The sequence below is a fragment of the Gopherus flavomarginatus genome, chromosome 16 (assembly GCF_025201925.1).
Source record: "Gopherus flavomarginatus isolate rGopFla2 chromosome 16, rGopFla2.mat.asm, whole genome shotgun sequence".
Lineage (NCBI taxonomy): Eukaryota > Metazoa > Chordata > Testudines > Testudinidae > Gopherus > Gopherus flavomarginatus.
Genome location: NC_066632.1, coordinates 20,900,664 through 20,906,847, shown reverse-complemented (window position 1 = coordinate 20,906,847; position 6,184 = coordinate 20,900,664).

The following is a 6,184-nucleotide window of genomic DNA, read 5'->3' as shown; positions in this document are numbered from 1 at the left end:
ACACACGAATAGATATTCAGCTCATAACACTGCTTACTAAAATAGTGTTCTGGGCCCCCTTCCAACATTGTAGAGATGTTTGTGTCCATGCATGTAAATGAATTAAGATTTTCCTACGCTGCTATTGTTAAGAGGCTGTTAATTAATTCAGGACATATCTATTTGGAAGGGATGCTGTTTCGGGGAGTTATTATTACTCTTATTAAATTCATTTTAAGCTCCACCCTTTTTTTCCAGTGTGCCTGGGCTAGCAGTGACCCTGAGTGCCAATACTTCAAATATTTTCATGATATATTATCTCTTTACACTGTCCCTCTTCATATGAATAGGGACTGTTTTAAGTAACAAGCCCCGTTATCATTAATATGCCAATGAATTAATACTAAAGGATGTCTTTTGTTTATGGGGATGGGTCCATAAATATACAATAAAGACAGTGTGGGAATAATTAGCAGTGTTTATCCACATATGTCACCGACTCTCCTCCGAACCTTTCCATATCCTTGGAGAGGGAAATGAAATGCGCTGCAAGTAATTAGTTTTAAGCAAATCATTTCAAATGGAAACTTATAGTAAAGCCTAATGAACTGCAGGGGGGAAAAATCTTGTATTTTATTACCTGGTAGATACCAAGTAGACAAAGCAATATTTTACTGTTATTTGAAATAATAAATTAATTACTATATCTGTAGCTACAAACTACAATGCCTCCATGGATGACTGAATTTAAACGAGATATATGTACCCAGTCTCACTGGTGTTGTTAACAAGAGTGATAATAAAGATGAAAAGGATAAGAATGATAGAAAGATCAGCAGATTTGTATTCCTTGCAGGAGGGTTTTTGAGGGTTTTCTACTGGATGAATCTTTGTAGCTCTCTGTAAAGTTCTTTTATTTTTTAAAGCCTGGCTTCATTAAATAACTTTATTTTTATTCTAAAAAAGAAATGAACCATCAAAATCTGAACCTTTCCGAATAAATCCCTTTTCAAACAAGTCTTCTTTTCACCCTTGGGAGAAAAAGATTTTATGATCTGATTACTTTTAATATAAAAATGACCATTTTTGGAAATAAAGCATCTTTCGTGCTTTTGGAGCTCTAGGAATTTAAATGGGTTTTTTGGAGCTAAGTCTTTATTGTGCTAGGAAAAGGCAGAAATCTTATTTTCCGTCCTCAGTCAAAATAAATCACCTTTTAAGTTTTATTTATGTCTAAGTGGAATAACAGAGCATTTGTTGAAAATCCTATCGTCCCTTTTAAAGAGTTTTGTTTTTAATTGTATAACTGAGTTAGCAATGCATTACCACATATAAGCTATCTGGATATCTCATTACATTAACCATAGCCAAAACTAAACATCTTACTGGAAAATGAAATCATGTTAATAATAGTATTTTGTGCCAACTGACCTTTTCAAATGTACATGTTTAACTGAGATATGTTGATAATTATAAGGTATGTGGAAATTCATTTTATTTTTATGATTAACTATTATGAGGTGACACGAATCTCTGCTAAAGAAAGTCATTTCAAAATTAGGTGCGGAAAAACAGTTTGAATCCAAAGGTAACAAAGAGCAATGTCCCACAGACTGCAGATCCAGTTTAAAGAAGTGTTGCAGAAGAACATTTATTTGATTAAACTATTTTCTAATTATACAAAGAAGAACTATTCTTTCCCCGCTATATCTTTGTCACGTGGTAAATAGACTTGGAGCTTTATTCTTTCATATAAAATAAGATCTTATAAACACACACGTATGTAATGTGTGGTATGTTTGTAAATGTATGTGTATACAAACGCATATGATATCTGAATATATAAAATGCACGTTATCTATATATCTATAATGTCTGCATATGTATGGTGTGTAAGTTCATTTTAAATATTTATGTATATGTCCTTTAGTGGATATGCTGAGTATTAATGCAAGAGTAAATATACATATACTTTGCACATACATGTCCAGCTATGTGTGAGTGTGCATATGTTTCAAACTTGGGTTCCTAGCACTAGCCATCTAAATCAAGACTTAGGCACCTACTGAAGTGTCTTATTTTCCAAGCTCCTAAACTCCGACTAGCACTTATTTCAGTCAGTGGGAACTAAGAAAATCAGATCAGTTACTTAGGTACCTTAAATGCTTAGGTTTAGGGTCCCAAGTTTGAAAAATTCTACCCATCTATCTTCTCATGTAAAGTGAGCTCTAAAAATACACCACTTATTATTTCACGTTCCCTCCTAAAACAAGGATTGTATTAGGTATTTATAACTGACCGTGTGTGTGTGTGTGTGTGTGTGTGTGTGTGAGAGAGAGAGAGAGAGAGAGAGAGAGAGAGAGAGATTATCTCTTTACACAGCGATTGTGAGTGAGATAAAGCAGGCATTTCTTTCTCTCACACACAAAGGCAGTCAGTCACACACACACACACACACGCGCACACACACACACACACACACGGATATATACTTTATTTCTGAGATATTTGGAAGTTTAATCATAAAGACCAGAACCTGTATTTTCTCAAATTCTGAAAAAAAAAATCTCGTGCCAGTGTTTTCTTGACTAAAATAAACCCAACAGATTATTTGAAAAACTAAGAGGAATTTAGTCTCTATAACATTTAGTAGTATCTTCCAAATAAAATGATATATTCTGGGTTGGGGTTTTTTTTTGCTTGGCTGGTTTGTTTCTTTTTCTTTTTCTTTTATGACAAAAATAGGGGGTCAAGAAGTAACCTACATGCCTCTTTCCACCTCTTAAAAATATTCTACGTGCAACCCTCTTTCCCAGTCAGACATAGGTTTGAGTTAAGTTAAAAAGTTCTATAGGGTTCTCTAGGAATACAGAAGCATAAGCGTAAGACATACAGGAATCAAACGTGGCTTTTTTGTTTAAAGAGAGAAAGAGAAAGAAAGACAGGGGGAAGATAGAGTGAATTTGCGGTGCCTTACCGCGTGAAGCCGGATTTGTAAACAAATCACTAATGAGGATAGACATGCTGGAGAGTTTGCCTTTCGTCTATACGAAGAACCTTTTGTTGGTTTTCCAAGCGCAGAACAGAGGTTTTTATTTTTCCCCCTCCTTTGTCCCCCTCTTGTTGGAGCTGGAGAATATTGCACCCCGTTTGCTGCTGGGAAACACCAGCAAAGATCTTTTAGCCGTTCTGCGAGGGCTTTCCTGCTCGGTGCTCATCTTTTTGTCGGATGACTTCTGTTTACAACTGTCTGTCTGGGCGGGCGGGGGGGCGCCATTGCAAAGTGAAGGTCAAGTTAGCATCCTACCTTATATGGCATACAGCAGTCCTCCATTTTCGTGTCTTTGTCAGAACAGGGCTAAATGGCAGTGGCATGCCTTGTTCTAGTAAACATGTAGCTTTCCTTTAAAAAAAGACCCCTCTTTAATTTGGGGGGCGCGAGGGAGGGGTGTCTCTCAGGCGTGGATGAAGATGAAGATGGGGGAAAGACTGTGGGAATGCGACCAGACTTCATGAAGATCGCAGGTTTGGACACTGGCCCCCTCCTGTTCCCCCCACCACCCTTGGATTATAGACTTCAAACAAGGTCTCTCTCTCTCTCTCTCTCTCTCTCTCTCTCTCTCTCTCTCTCTCCCTACCTCCCAGCAAGATCCAAACCCTTCTTCCATGGAGGAAATTAAACGTCATAAAGAAAAGTCCAATTAGGCTTTAATGTCTCTGGACATGACCATTTTCTCCAGAACACGGTAAAGTTCATTCGGTAAGGAGAAGGGCGCTGGGGTGGGGTGGCTAAGCATTTCTTGCCTCAAAAATAGCCAAACCCCCCAAAAATATGTTTTAACATGTAATAATCATTAAATAGGGGAGGAAAGTGGGAATCTACCGAGTTCATAGACAATAGTTCGAACTCAGGCAAAAGAAAACCTAGAAATGGGGACACTTATAAGTGCAGTGTAATGCAGCAGTTTGCCTGAACCCAGCAGCTGGTTATGCTGCAAATTTAGTTTGTTATAGTTCGGGGGCCTGTACATAACGAGGCGGAAAAGGTGCATTTTCCATACTTAAAATCGAGATTACATCCCAGATCCTTAACGCTCGCTACAGGCTAGGCGGTGAGCAAAGTGCGATCATCGTTCAATGGATCTTCTAGTTCTCAAAATTATATGCTTCCTCCCCGACCCTCCTCCATTCGGAGCTGTTTTCAGAGTGTGCAAGAAGGAGTACATTTCCCTTCAAAAACAAAGAAGTCTGACCCATACAGCGTTCTATGCAAAATGCCAGGACTCAGAGACAGGGAGCTTATCCTTAAAGGAAAATATTGATAGAGCCCATTGTGGTTATTTACGAGCGATATCGCCAATATCTTAAGTTAGCCAAGAGAAACGCAGACTTCCAAACTTTGATTTCCTATCTTCCTTTTAGCTAGAGTGGCTGGGAATTCAGGCCAAGAGATGGTTGGAACTCAAAGGGATTCATTCACAGAAATGTGGAAAGATCCCTCAGACAATTTTTTTCTTCTTCTTTGTAAATAAACCTTTGATGGGGGGAAAAATGCTAGCAGGCTCTAGTCCATTAGATAAATGAATAGAACTCGCAATGACAGTTTCAAAAGCCACTTAATCTATGCAATGTGTGTCTGCATTTTCAGACCAATGCCAGATGTGCATCTCCAGCTTTATATACAGTTCTTGTTTTCCAGAACTCACTATAGTATATTGTTTACTTTGGGCTGGTGTGTCTTGGAGGGTTACCGGCGGCAGCGGGTTGCTTCTCCTCAGCTGTATTTTGCAAAAGGGAGACTCAGCAACAGTGGGAAATATGTTCATATATTTTAATACTCTGAGCTTCCAAGAGGACTCAGCGACACTCCCCAGGATACTAGCCCACGAATTATTTTTCTGTGGTCCTCGTTTTTTTCTGGCCTCTCATGCCTTAGACGTTACATTTGTAGTAAAAAAAAAATATGCCCAATACTCAGCTCTTAAAGCATAAGGTAGGATAAAATATTTAATTTCCATCGAAGGATGAGCTCTCTCATCATTAATATCTCTATGCTATACATATTATTTAGATAGATAGATAGATAGATAGATAGATAGATAGATAGATAGATAGATAGATAGATAGACATGCATATGTGTATGTGTCTATATATTAGATAATTATAAGATATGGCTCTAAAATATTTGTGTATGTATATATAGAGGGGTAAATACTTAGCTGTGGATAATTAGATATAAGAGTATATAACTTTTTACATAGTTATACATGTGTTTGTGTGTGTTTTGTGGGTAGATAGATAGAACATTTACACAACCCACATATGGGGTAGAGTGAAAAGAAAGGATTTGTGTCTTTCGTCTACCAGTTTTGTATCCATAATTTACCTTCTCTCGAGTATTACTTGAACATGAAGCACTAAAGTCACATATATTATTATGTGAGAAATACGGGCATAGCAGGTTGAAAATATATATATATATATATATATATATATATATATATATATATATATATATATATATATATATATATATATATATATATATATTCTTAGAGGATGAAGTCGGTTACTATAACGAAGCACTCACACTTTGTCCCCCATAGAGAAAAAGGATATGACTATTATCTGTCATGCTTCAGCTAAACATCAGAAACTATGAAGAGTGGCAATGGTTGAAATGACCAAGAAAATGAACTTTTTAAAGAGCTCAGAGTTTGGGTTACGTTTGCATTTACGTGTGTACTCCTAAATATCTCCATTTATCCCTCTGTGCTGTCTAGATGAAAATAAGCGATAAATAAAGTACCTTGAATATTCTAAATATGCATATTTCTACAAGTACTCAAGTTTCAGATCTAAAGGAAGACACATATCGAAAGACAGACAGAGAGAAATTTGAGGCCACAATAAAAAGATTATCAAGAAACACTCATCCTTTATAACTGGAATATATGTTGAATATATATATGGAATAAATGTCACCACGGAGCTAGCCCAAAGATTTTATTTCATTTTCTTCTGATAAATGTGTTTTTTTGAAGTAAGGTTTCAGTGCCGACCCTGATGTAGACTGAGAACTATTGAAGTCTATCCCATAAAATCTTGAGATTCTACTTTGATCAATGGTAGCCTGAGAGAAATATATCTGCGTACTAGCTGTAGTGAAAGATATGCAGGAACCAACATATAAAAATGGAGTTT